Below are 13,679 nucleotides of genomic sequence, written 5' to 3'. Positions count from 1 at the left end.
TTCCCACTCATATTATGTCCCATGTACTATATGGTAAATCAAAAAATCAATTATAACTCCTGAACTAGAGGTGCTCAAAACGTGTAAACCTGCACAACAGTAGAGGTCTATGAGGAGCTACTCTCAGCAGAAATTGACGTTTTGAGCCATCACAGTTCTCAAGTAATTCCCACTCATAGTATGTATCATGTACTATATGGTAGATCAAATAATCAATTATAACTCCTGAACCAGAGGTGCTCAAAACGTGGAACCCTGCACAAAAGTAGAGGTCTATGAGGTGCTACTCTCAGCAGAAATTGACGTTTTGAGCCATCACAGTTCTCAAGTAATTCCCACTCATAGTATGTCCCATGTACTATATGGTAAATCAAAAAATCAATTATAACTCCTGAACTAGAGGTGCTCAAAAAGTGGAAACCTGCACAAAAGTAGAAGTTTATGAGGAGCTACTCTCAGCAGGAATTGACGTTTTGAGCCATCACAGTTCTCAAGTAATTCCCACTCATAGTATGTCCCATGTACTATATGGTGAATCAAAAAATCATTATAACTCCTGAACTAGAGGTAATTCCCACTCATAGTATGTCCCATGTACTATATGGTAAATCAAAAAATCAATAATAACTCCTGAACTAGAGGTGCTCAAAACGTGTAAACCTGCTCAACAGTAGACGTCTATGAGGAGCTACTCTCAGCAGAAATTGACGTTTTGAGCCATCACAGTTCTCAAGTATTCCCACTCATAGTATGTCCCATGTACTATATGGTGAATCAAAAAATCAATTATAACTCCTGAACCAGAGGTGCTCAAAACGTGAAACCTGCACAAAAGTAGAGGTCTATGAGGAGCTACTCTCAGCAGAAATTGACGTTTTGAGCCATCACAGTTCTCAAGTAATCCCACTCATAGTATGTACCATGTACTATATGGTGAATCAAAAAATCAATTGAAACTCCTGAACCAGAGTTTGCTCAAAACGTGAAAACCTGCACAAAAGTAGAGGTCTATGAGGAGCTACTCTCAGCAGAAATTGACGTTTTGAGCCATCACAGTTCTCAAGTAATTCCACTCATAGTATGTCCATGTACTATATGGTAAATCAAAAAATCAATATAACTCCTGAACTAGAGGTGCTCAAAACGTGAAAACCTGCACAAAAGTAGAGGTCTATGAGGAGCTACTCTCAGCAGAAATTGACGTTTTGAGCCATCACAGTTCTCAAGTAATTCCCACTCATAGTATGTCCCATGTACTATATGATGAATCAAAAAATCAATAATAACTCCTGAACCAGAGGTGCTCAAAACGTGAAACCCTGCACAAAAGTAGAGGTCTATGAGGAGCTACTCTCGGCAGAAATTGACGTTTTGAGCCATCACAGTTCTCAAGTAATTCCCACTCATATTATGTCCCATGTACTATATGGTAAATCAAAAAATCAATTATAACTCCTGAACTAGAGGTGCTCAAAACGTGAAACCTGCACAAAAGTAGAGGTCTATGAGGAGCTACTCTCAGCAGAAATTGACGTTTTGAGCCATCACAGTTCTCAAGTAATTCCCACTCATAGTATGTACCATGTACTATATGGTAGATCAAAAAATCAATTATAACTCCTGAACCAGAGGTGCTCAAAACGTGGAAACCTGCACAAAAGTAGAGGTCTATAGAAAGCTACTCTCAGCAGAAATTGACGTTTTGAGCCATCACAGTTTTCAAGTAATTCCCACTCATAGTATGTCCCATGTACTATATGGTAAATCAAAAAATCAATAATAACTCCTGAACTAGAGGTGCTCAAAACGTGGAAACCTGCACAACAGTAGAGGTCTATGATGAGCTACTCTCAGCAGAGATTGACGTTTTGAGCCATCACAGTTCTCAAGTAATTCCCACTCATAGTATGTACCATGTACTATATTGTAAATCAAAAAATCAATTATAACTCCTGAACTAGAGGTGCTCAGAACGTGGAAACCTGCACAACAGTAGAGGTCTTTGAGGTGCTACTCTCAGCAGAAATTGACGTTTTGAGCCATCACAGTTCTCAAGTAATTCCTACTCATAAAATGTCCCATGTACTATATGGTAAATCATAAAATCAATTCTAACTCCTGAACTAGAGGTGCTCAAAAAGTCGAAACCTGCACAAAAGTAGAAGTTTATGAGGAGCTACTCTCAGCAGAAATTGACGTTTTGAGCCATCACAGTTTTCAAGTAATTCCCACTCATAATGGAGAGCAGCTCTCAACTTTTCGAAATCGAAAAAACAAACACGCCATCGATTTGAGCTCGTTTTGAGCTGATTTGAGCAACTCTTATTTCGTTTTGAGCACCCACCGTTTTTGAGATATGACATCTCAAAAATTGGAGAGCAAACTTAATGCCAGCTCTCCACTTTTTAAAATCGAAAAAGTAAACACGCCATCATTTTGAGCTTGTTCTGAGCTGATTTGAGCAACTTTCATTTCGTTTTGAGCACCCACCGTTTTTGAGATATGACGTCTCAAAAATTGGAGAGCCAACTTAATGCCAGCTCTCCACTTTTCGAAATCGAAAAACTAAACACGCCATCGTTTTGAGCTCGTTTTGAGCTGATTTGAGCAACTTTTATTTCGTTTTGAGCACCCACCGTTCTCGAGATATGACGTTTCGAAAATTGGAGAGCAAACTTAATGCCAGCTCTCCACTTTATAACTACTGAACTAGAGGTGCTCAAAACGTGGAAACCTGCACAAGAGTGGAGGTCTATGAGAAGCTACTCTCAGCAGAAATTGACGTTTTGAGCCATCACAGTTCTCAAGTAATTCCCACTCATAGTATGTGTCATGTGCTATATGGTAAATCAAAAAATCAATTATAACTACTGAACTAGAGGTGCTCAAAACGTGGAAACCTGCACAAGAGTAGAGGTTTATGAGAAGCTACTCTCAGCAGAAATTGACGTTTTTAGCCATCACAGTTCTCGAGTAATTCCCACTCATAGTATGTCCCATGTACTATATGGTAAATCTTAAAATCAATTATCACTCCTGAACTAGAGGTGCTCAAAAAGTCGAAACCTGCACAAAAGTAGGAGTTTATGAGGAGCTACTCTCAGCAGGAATTGACGTTTTGAGTCATCACAGTTTTCAAGTAATTCCCACTCATAGTATGTCCCATAGTATTTTTGAAACGTCATATCTCAAAAACGGTGGGTGCTTAAAATGAAATAAAAGTTGCTCAAATCAGCTCAAAACGATGGCATTGAGAGATTTCAAAAATATTTTAGTGGAGAGCCAACTTAATGTTGGTCTGGAGGTACCGATCTCAGCTGATTGAGGAGTTCAACACTTGATAATGCAATCTTTCTCGTGACTTAATTACATAATTAATTATTTTTGTAGAATCTAATAGTAGTCAACTCCTGGCAGACGGCCTGAAGGCCATTGCTGTATAAAATTTATCAAGTTATTATATATTCTTTTGTTGTTGTGGTTGCTGTCAATAGAGATTTCTTGAATCATTATTATTATTAATAGGAATTGAAAGAATAGAAAATGTCATACCATTCCAAGTGAAACTAATGTCTGTGTATTAGAACTGCTGAGTGGATAATGCATACTGAATGAATCATGAATGTTCAGACCAGCCTGGCGACTTTGATGCTTTTGAAACCGGAATCTTGTTTTTTTTATTAAAGAATGATGCTGAATGAAAACCATGTATCATAGTACAAAGCAGTTCGATACTGCGAAAAGCATAACCATTGTACCAACTATTCTTAATTATTGTACCGTATTTCGTGAAGCCATGCTTTGTTAAAGCCAGTTACTCAGAAAGCGTTTTTTTGTTGTTCGATGTTTTGTCGTCCTTATGAATTCTGTTGAATCAAAGATAATGTTATTTAAGAAGTTGTGCTGAACCTGTATGAAGAATTCATAGAATTCTTAGAATTCTTAGAGTTCTTAGAATTCTTAGAATTCTTAGAATTCTTAGAATTCATAGGAACGGTAAGGTCAGTTTCACATGGCAGAGACCTCGCTCCTGGGATATCATATTACGGAAGATCATATTTCATATTTTGCAGCTCTCCTGTACTTTCACATGGGGATCTTACGAATAAGCCAACAGATCTAACAACTCCGCCGATGTTTGCTCAAAGTATATGACTCATCACTTTTTCTCAAAGTCTAACTTCCTTAAAAATATAGATAGAAGATTTCTGATTTCGGATTTGGATTCAGCGACCCCAAATTCTTTAAAGCGTAAGTCCCATTTTCAAAAATACCCGAGAACAAGGGAGTTATAGCTGTTTTTAATATAGCTTTCCATTATCATATGATTATATAGTACGTACTAAGATAATAATACTCCTGCCTCACAAAGGGGCAGGCAAAGGTTTTAAGAAGTTTTTGAACACCTGAGAAGTTTATACATAAACATTTTTAATTTTTAAAAGTTCTAGTTTTCCAATAAAATATTGAACTATGAAAAGATGAATCCAAATATGGAATCATAAATCATCTCCACTCATCACCCAATAAAATAGGAGGAAAAGGAATGTTGTACAGTGAAATTCACTGAATTTCAATTGTCATTCAACAATCCAATTTATCAGGTTCAAATCGTTGAATATCACTTTTGATTCCCAGCAATTATTGACTATTTCTTTTTACAATCAGAAAAATCTATTATGAACATACAGTATAAACATTGTGCTGATCTGAATCGATCTATGGTAATAATAGGAATTGAAAGAATAGAAAATGTCATGGCATTCCAAGTAGTGATGTCTGTGTATTAGAATTGCTGAGTTGATAATGCATACTGAAAAAAAGTCATGACCAGCTCAGACCAACCTGGCCTGTGATGAACCTGTATAAAGAATTCATAGAATTCTTAGCATTCATAGGAACGGTAAAAAAATCAATTTTACGAAAATCGATGTACATGTAACTGGATTTAGAAGATCAATACGATAATGTTCTCTATAACAATTTAATCATAGAAATGTTTAAGTGAAAACGTTGGGGGCAAACCTTCTGCCATGAGGAGACAAATAAATTTATGAAAAGCTTGATAGCTTGAATAGTGATCTGATATTTGTTACACGTTTTTATTCTAAGACATAATATGTCTTAGCCTAATTTTTAATGTTTCTTCAATTGGCAGAAAAACTTTGGTTTTTCAAAGTTATCTAACTCCCTTATTTTGGGGTATTTTCAGAAATCAAGATAAATAACCTACCAAATTTCCTACACGAATACAGTGTAAGTTGTATTATAATAGCTACAGTACTTACGTACTGTATAGTACAGTACCTGTTCGTTTTTACCGTATAATTATATGATAATAGAAAGCTTTATTGAAAACAGCCATAACTTCCTTGTTTTCGGATATTTTCGAAAACGGGACTTACGCTCTAAAGAATTTGGGGTCGCTGAATCCAAATCCGAAATCAGAAATCTTCTATCTATATTTTTAAGGAAGTTAGACTTTGAGAAAAAGTGATGAGTCATATACTTTGAGCAAACGTCCGCATAGTTGTTAGATCTTGCCTCTGCTTGCCTCGAGGGGAAAAGACGTGACAAAACGAGGTTCCTGGATAGGAGTCACCATGTGAAAGACACGATTTGACTCAATGTACTTCGACAAAAAAACGTGAACACTGTTCAGTGTTCAAGTTGCACGTCTCCTATCATGTGAAAGAGGCCTAAAAAATCAATTTTACGAAAATCGATGTACATGTAACTGAATTTAGAAGATCAATATGATAATGTGTTCTATCACAATTTAATCACAGAAATGTTTGAGTGAAAACGTTGGGCGCAAACCTTCTGCCATGAGGAGACAAATAAATTCATGAAAGGCTTGATAGCTTGAATAGTGATCTGATATTTGTTACACGTTTTAACACTAATTTTTAATGTTTCTTTAATCGGCAGGAAAACTTTGGTTTCTCAAAGTTATCTTACTCCCTTATTTTGGGGTATTTCCAGTTTAAAGAATTTGGGGTCGCTGAATCCAAATTCGAAATCAGAATCTTTCTATCTTCATTTTCAAGAAAGATAGTTTTTGAGAAAAAGTGGTGACCGGAGAGACGTAGAATCACCATGTGAAAGTGGCGATTTGGAAAGTGGCCTCGAGGGGAAAAGACGTGACAAAAGGGGGTTCCTGGCTAGGAGTCACCATGTGAAAGACACGATTTGACTCAATGTACTTCGACAAAAAAACGTGAACACTGTTCAGTGTTCAAGTTGCATGTCTCCTATCATGTGAAACTAGCCTTACAGTGATATTATCACTGCGGAAATCAACTAGTCTACCATTCTGATCAACTACTTGAATTACGATAGATTGAATTCTATGCGTGTTCATTGTAAAGTAAATAATTGGATTTGCTGTTTCATTTATTAGAAAACCAGTGGCAACCTTTGGAAGAAATTCAAAAATTGTATGTTCCTCTTCTCCATTTCAATAACTACCGCTTGCTAGATTACAATTAACTTGGAACGATGTTATATTTGTGATTGACACTAAACGTTTAGAATAATGCCATTTACTCGCTACTAGTATTCCTCTATCAAAACCAAGTATATCAGCTAGTGATGTGCTCATTGTTGAATCAACATCTCTATCCGCTTTTAATTCACATTGCATTGTTGTATTATTCCCCTGTAGAATGAGATTTGAACTATCAACATTTAATTTTCTCTTTTTTTCACTTATTATATGATCAATTTCATAGGAATCTGTATCCAAATCAACCAATTTATCACCATACTTGGAAAATGAGTTGACATTTTTGATTATATTTGGTACATAAATTTATGTCCATAAATTGATCAAACCAATATCATATTCATAGCGTGCATCAAGCTCTAATACAGTGGGTAGTACTTCTACTACCCAACAGCTACTGCTGTTAAACAGCTACTGCTGTTTGATAATGTTATTACAATCATTGTGTGTTACCACCACCTTCTCTCACACACTTCTACAATACTGACTAAACTTATAACACATCTGCAAGAAATAAAAGACAAAAATGTCCGCAAACGTTACTATTTAGTGTTTGTAATTGATCATAATTGAAATAAATTTCCACATTTGGCTGTTGTTTGGAATAGTTTATTAATTGTACAGGTGGCTGTAAATTACCAATTGGATCAAAATAATAAACTCTATGAGTATGTTTTTTATGAGCCACCCAATGTGTTCCAGTGTTCATAATTGAGTGTAGGTTAATAATTGCTCTCTCATTGAAATTAATTCTTTTTGGTAGTGTATCAATCATATGAATTCCACGTAATCTAATATCTAATATATCAGCCCAATCTAGTAGATCATAATTCGACAGTGGTCCTTGTATATTCATGTTTTCTTCCTTCTCACTCTCTTTGCTCTCATCTTAGTCTTTCTCCTTCTACTCCTCCTCCCCCTCTCACTTTGCCTGTTGATTCTACTGCCTTCTCTCAATGGCTGATATGGTCTTGAATAATAACCTTGTCCAGATATGTGTTTAGTTAAATGTTTTATTGCTTTTTGCCATAAATGAGCACTTCTTTGTTCTTGTAGTGATGAATTATTTTTCCATCCTGTTGTTTTCCATTTTTTTGTATGTCTGCCGCCACCCCCAAATGCAGCTTTTGCTTTGATAAAATTTGTAACTGAATATGCAGCTGCCTTTTCAGATAAACCAGTGTTTGGATTTTCGAAAACAGCCCATGCAGTGTCAGCCAAGTGGCGATTGGCCTCCACTCATGACTTGTTATCACTATGCTGTGTGTACGCTATATCGTGCACTTTACATGCTTCATCTAATGAATTAATTCCTTTATCCCCCCTCTTTAATCTTTTATCTTACTTCGTCCCCGGCCCGCAATAGCGATAGTTGGGGGGGATATGCAATTCAATTGTTAAGACGTCCACTATTTTATTAAGGGCGGTTGAGGTGAATCCACTAAGTTTTGATAAAATACCAGCACCACATCGTCGACGACGATGCATTGATTTTTTTGCTACTATCCTTTCAATAGCAATGTTGAATCAATACTAAATAGAAAATTCAGTTAAACACCACCACCCTCATCAAATATATTACAAAGTTGTAGTGTTGTTATAAGTAGAGAATTTTATATACTATCACCTGACAATGAGTGTGTGTTTATACAACTGTTCAATACTGTATAATTGTTGAAAAAATTTAATATTATCTTTCATTGATCATTCATATAAGCATACCACCTGTCTGGTCCATCATCAAATAATTTTGTTTTTTTATAATTCATTTTTGATTGAACACATAGTTTTATATAAGATAATACATGTGCTCTATTATTATAAGCGCTTAAATTGCCAGTGCTGCTGCTGTCTGTTTGTTTAGAAAAAATTTCAACTCTGTGCAATGTACAAGTACTCAGTGTATAGTATAAAAGTAATATCATACTAATTGTGTATATTATAAATGTAACAAATACAAGTTTCATTTCTCGACCTGTTGCTGCTGCTGCCATCGCTGCTAAACTAAGTGCATCCATGAGTATTTCTTGCATGTTCAAACATGTCTGGGTCATTAACCTTTGACTATAAATAGTCAAGTAGAACAATGATTGTACATCAGTTGTGTACAGTTGTTGTTGGAATGCACGCATAGGTAAGTTATCAAAATAATACAATGTATGATATATATAACTATATTTTATTTACAAATAAAAAATTTACAAAAAATCACAAATGCCACTCTGGAGTTGCATTGCCACTCTAGAGGAGCTCACGCTGTAACAATTTAACTACAGGGTGTCGACCTGGATAGTGTTCCACATGCATAATGAGGTTGTAGCAATTGAAGGAGACAATATTTGCACGCGTAATTACTGCTGCGAATTTCCGTGGCAGGAAGGTTTCAATTTTGTCGTCCTCATTTCCCCGTCGTCCTACATTCACAACTCTTATAATCACACAATCCTGATTATAGGAGAGCACAATTCGCACACCTATAACAGGATATTGTAATATTTCTGAAAAATTTTTGAGTGGAATTGTGGGATTGGTTACACAACCTGTCTAATGTCGCAAAATCGAATTCTTCCTGTCGCGGAAATGCTGCAACTACATGTGCATCAATCGCCTCAGGTAATCTGTTAAATGGATGATAGTGTTGTCTACCTTGCGTGCTGGTGGCTGTGTTGCGGCAGAGGGTGCGAACGGTTGTGGTGCGGTGGGGGGAATGCGGACAAGTGTTGATGGAGTTGTCGACAGTCGAGCAGTGGTGAGAGAGCACCGTGCATGGCAGGGTGTGGTGGAACAGCTCGCCGCTGCCATGGGCAAGATGTCATGGAAGAGACGCTGTCAGATGAGGCGCGGCTGGGGGGAGCATTGTTGGCGGCTGGGCTTGAAGAGGGTGGGGAGCGGCTGGCCTGGCTGGAATGCAGCCTCATCCTTGCTGATATAGTGTAGAATTGAAGCATCATCCTCGAATAATGGCATATGTGAAGCTGCTACAGGCTGCAACAACTCACTCTCCAACATTGCCATTGTCCCATCCTCAGTACATATTTCTTGAGTGTTTACCTCCACTGGCAGTACAGTCTGAAAAACAAAGAAAACTGTTATCCATACTAATCACAATGTAGTTTGTTGTAGCAGCAGCAGCATAATATTTTTATAATTTTTCTTTTTTCAGTTGCTGACTAAAGATGTTGATGCGAGCAAGAAAGCGATGTATTCATTGTTCATACAATGATGATGATGATGATGTGGAGAAAAAAACGGTAAATTACTTTAAAGAAATAGATAGGCTTGACTCATTGATGGTAATATAAACATTTGGCTGCACCAGCATCCAAAACCAAATCAACTGGCAGAAGCAGGTTTCTATTTTTTAAAAGTGTACAATAGGAGAAAATGGGTTTTTTGCGGTATAGTTTTGGAAAATTGGGAAGACACTGATTATGCTATTTTTGGCATTTCCAGGTCCCAGCTCCAGGCTTGATGTCGACCAGATAAAAGTGTCAAGTGTTAGTGTGAAAGCAAATTAAGAGTGAATGAAATTTTGGTGAAATCGTCTTTTTTAGGGGAGGGGGTAATGTAATAGTGTGATATTGAGTGGGTGTTATTGTAGTTTTTTGTGTGTATCTTATATTATTTTTCAGGTTTTTGAACTGAAATGAACTTTGATTTTACTGTTTGTTGAACCCTGCGTTTTTAGTGTGAGAATTGACTCTGTCTTGTTTGAATTTGCTAACTTGTTGCTTAGTTGTGAAAATTAAAGCAATTTTCGTGCATTTTCCAAGTGCAGTTTCAATTTCATGTCGAAAAAGCCACTGTATTTGAAAATTGTACGAGCATTGACCTTTTTGCAGCTTTGGCTTTTCCACTGGAAGTTATGCTCAACACTCGTGGAGGGGGAATAATTTTTAGTGAAAAGGCCACAGTTTGAATTGAGATGTAACTGGGAAAACATGTAATGGTGTGCGAGCCTCGGTCCTCTGAATGGGCCCATTTCCCATTCAGAGGGACAAATTGTTTAACTTTCAGTCATCAGTAATTTTTATCCAGTTGAATAGAAAACCAAATTTTATGAAGTTAGTAGGAGTAGTATTAGGAAATTATTTGTGCGTGTGAGTTCAAGTATAGTGAGTTTTATTAAATCATATGTGAGTGTTTCTGAAGAGTCCAAGTTTGAATATAATTAAAATGGTGAATGCCAAACTTTTGTTGTTTTTCTTATTAAGCTCAAAATTTAATTTCATAGAATGACCGAGGCCCAAATTTAAATGCAGCAAGTTAGCAGGTTCCCAAAATGTTTACATTGGTGGCCAGCGATGGTATAGTCTGCAAGAATGACTATCGAACCACATGTATTCTTATATATTTCATATTTTGGAAGATTAAACTAAATAGAGACAAATATATCACCGGTTACAGAAATGATGTCAGGTGTGGTGTAGGGTTAAAAATATCTCCACCGGTTACACGGGAAAACTCATTTATGAAAATGGATTGTTTGCCAAAAAATTTCAAACAGCTAGCAACTGACGTTTTTTATTATGGAATTGATTTTTCAAATTCGAGTGGAAGAAGAAGAAGAAGAAGAAGAAGAAGAAGAAGAAGAAGAAGAAGAAGAAGAAGAAGAAGAAGAAGAAGAAGAAGAAAAAGAAGATGAAGAAGAAGAAGAAGAAGAAGAGGAAGAAGAAGAAGAAGAAGGAGAATAGGAAGAAGAATGTTAACAGCAGCAGCAAAGTAATCCAGAGTAGTTATTGTAAAAAGAACAGCAGCAGCAAAGTAATCTAGAGTAGTTATTGTAAAAAGAACAGCAGCAGCAAAGTAATCTACAGCAAAAGTGTAGTTATTGTGAAGAGCAAAATAATCTAGAAGAAGTCAAATAGTCATTACAATGCGGCCCGACCAAACAAAAATCAAGGTAATTGATTTTATTGTTTTAATCGGTCCATTTGGGTATTATTAAGAGTAATGCATGGTTTTCCACCAAAATTTCTGAAGGCATAACTTTTGGCAGCCTGAAAACCAAGAGATTTTGGTACTTTTTTCAGTTTTTTCACGATATCTTCAAAACTAATCGTTCAATCAATATTTTTGCTTCATTCTTTTTTGAAGAGCATGGAACTCTCTACAATTTTCATTCACTGAATGTTTTTCTATCTCTGAAAGGAACCGAGTTATAGCTCAATGAAAATTGTTGACTTTTTCAACTTTGCAAAAAATCGCTAAATCCATGTTTTTTTCCTTTTCACTCCTCATAAAGTGGTATGTGGTATTTTTTGATCGTAATTACAGTATTACTGAGTTGTCAATACAATCACTTATGATAGAGTTGGAACAAAAAAGGTATATTTTAGGGTGATGATTTAATTTATGAGACTCCTCAGACATTTCAGTCCTGCTTTGATGCATGTATATGCCCTACAGCATCCAGTCTTACATTAGCAGGACACAATGTGATGAAGAGACTCTCATGCAGGCTGATGTGACATTAGTGTAGGCTGAAGAACACTGCCATCACCACTCACAGACCACCAACATGTTTTAACTTGCTGTCAAGATTAGATTAGGTGGTAGCAGTGGCAGAAGTGATGACATACAGCATCCTCAGTTGGTGGGGGTCTTGGGAGGCTATGTTTACCCCCAGGAGCAGACTTGGCAGAGAGCTGGTTGAGGGTTAAGTCTTGCACCACTGTACAGAATCTTTAGAAAAGTTTCTCCTGCATCCACTACCTCCTGTTGGGTTCCATCAGGTTTGTTGAGAATGCTTACTGTGTCCTTGAGTTGTGGGTGGGTTTTGAGTGTAGAGCATAACTTCAATTTTCCTAGGCTGAAAAAGGCAGATGTTGTGTCACAACCACCTATAGTGTGAATGAAGAGTATGTGGCTGTGGTTGTACTTGTAGGATTGAGGTGGAATAGCATAAAAATTATAATTGTAGATTTAGCAAGCATTTCATCACCATTTCATTGAATTCTAGAAGTTTATATAACTTTCTGTGTAATTCATAGTAAAATAACCAATTTCACTTATTATTGAAATCTAGGATCCAAGCAAAAATATTGAGTTATCTATTTGAATGAATCAATCTAATCTGATCTTTAACCACTCACATCATCCCTCTTCTGTCATCTTCCTCCGGGAACCCCAAATGACAACTGAGTTGGTTCTTTTACATTAAAAAACTATCTCATTTTTCCTTCATTAAGAGCCCCCAGTCAGCACACAGACGTATATAATACGTCAAATTTATGTATTAGCCAATGTCAATCAAAGTAAATAATATGTATAACATTGATATTGAATACGTCCCATTTACGTATAAATGTCCCGACTTTTCATGTATATATACGTATTTCTTGATATGTATACTAAATGTATTTCTTGATACGTATGCTATATGTATTTCTTGATATGTATGCTATACGTATTTCTTGATACGTATAGATACATATTTCTTGATATGTATACTATATGTATTTCTTGATACGTATACTATACGTATTTCTTGATATGTATGCTATACATATTTCATTATACGTCTACTACACGTATTTCTTGATATGTATAGTATACATATTTTCCAATACATATATTTGATGTATTGACCTATACATCTATTTTTTGTATTGAATAATACTTCAAATATACATATTGTCTAATACATAAATTCGATGTATTGAGTAATATGTCTATTTTATCTATTGAAAACTAAATCTAATTTATGTATTGATTGATACGTAAATATGTCACACTATTTCATCTATTATATGTATTTCATACAAATATCTCATTTAATTGAGGTACCTCATTTATACATGTTGCCTAATACATCTAATTATTGACAAACACATTAATTTATTCATGTATTATTTGTGTGATACATTCATTTCCATACACTGTACTATCCAAGTTATGTATCATCAATAACATTTTTCATTCAATTCCATTTCATAAAATAACCTTGAACTAGCAGTTAATAAGATCAGGTGTAAGATTCCCCATTAGATAGATAGGATTCATTAGATAGATGAGAGTTCCACATCATCTCTATAAATAATCATGATAGAAGGGAGTGAAGTGAATGCTAGCAAAGTGTAAGCTATTCATCTGTTATTGGCTAGGGCGATTCCTCCATGTAGGAAGTGAGGAAGTTCCTACACTTTGATACAGAATAATAATAATGTCT

Source organism: Nilaparvata lugens, chromosome X (genome assembly GCF_014356525.2).
Source record: "Nilaparvata lugens isolate BPH chromosome X, ASM1435652v1, whole genome shotgun sequence".
Taxonomy (NCBI): Eukaryota; Metazoa; Arthropoda; class Insecta; order Hemiptera; family Delphacidae; genus Nilaparvata; species Nilaparvata lugens.
Note: the sequence above shows the minus strand (reverse complement) of the source record.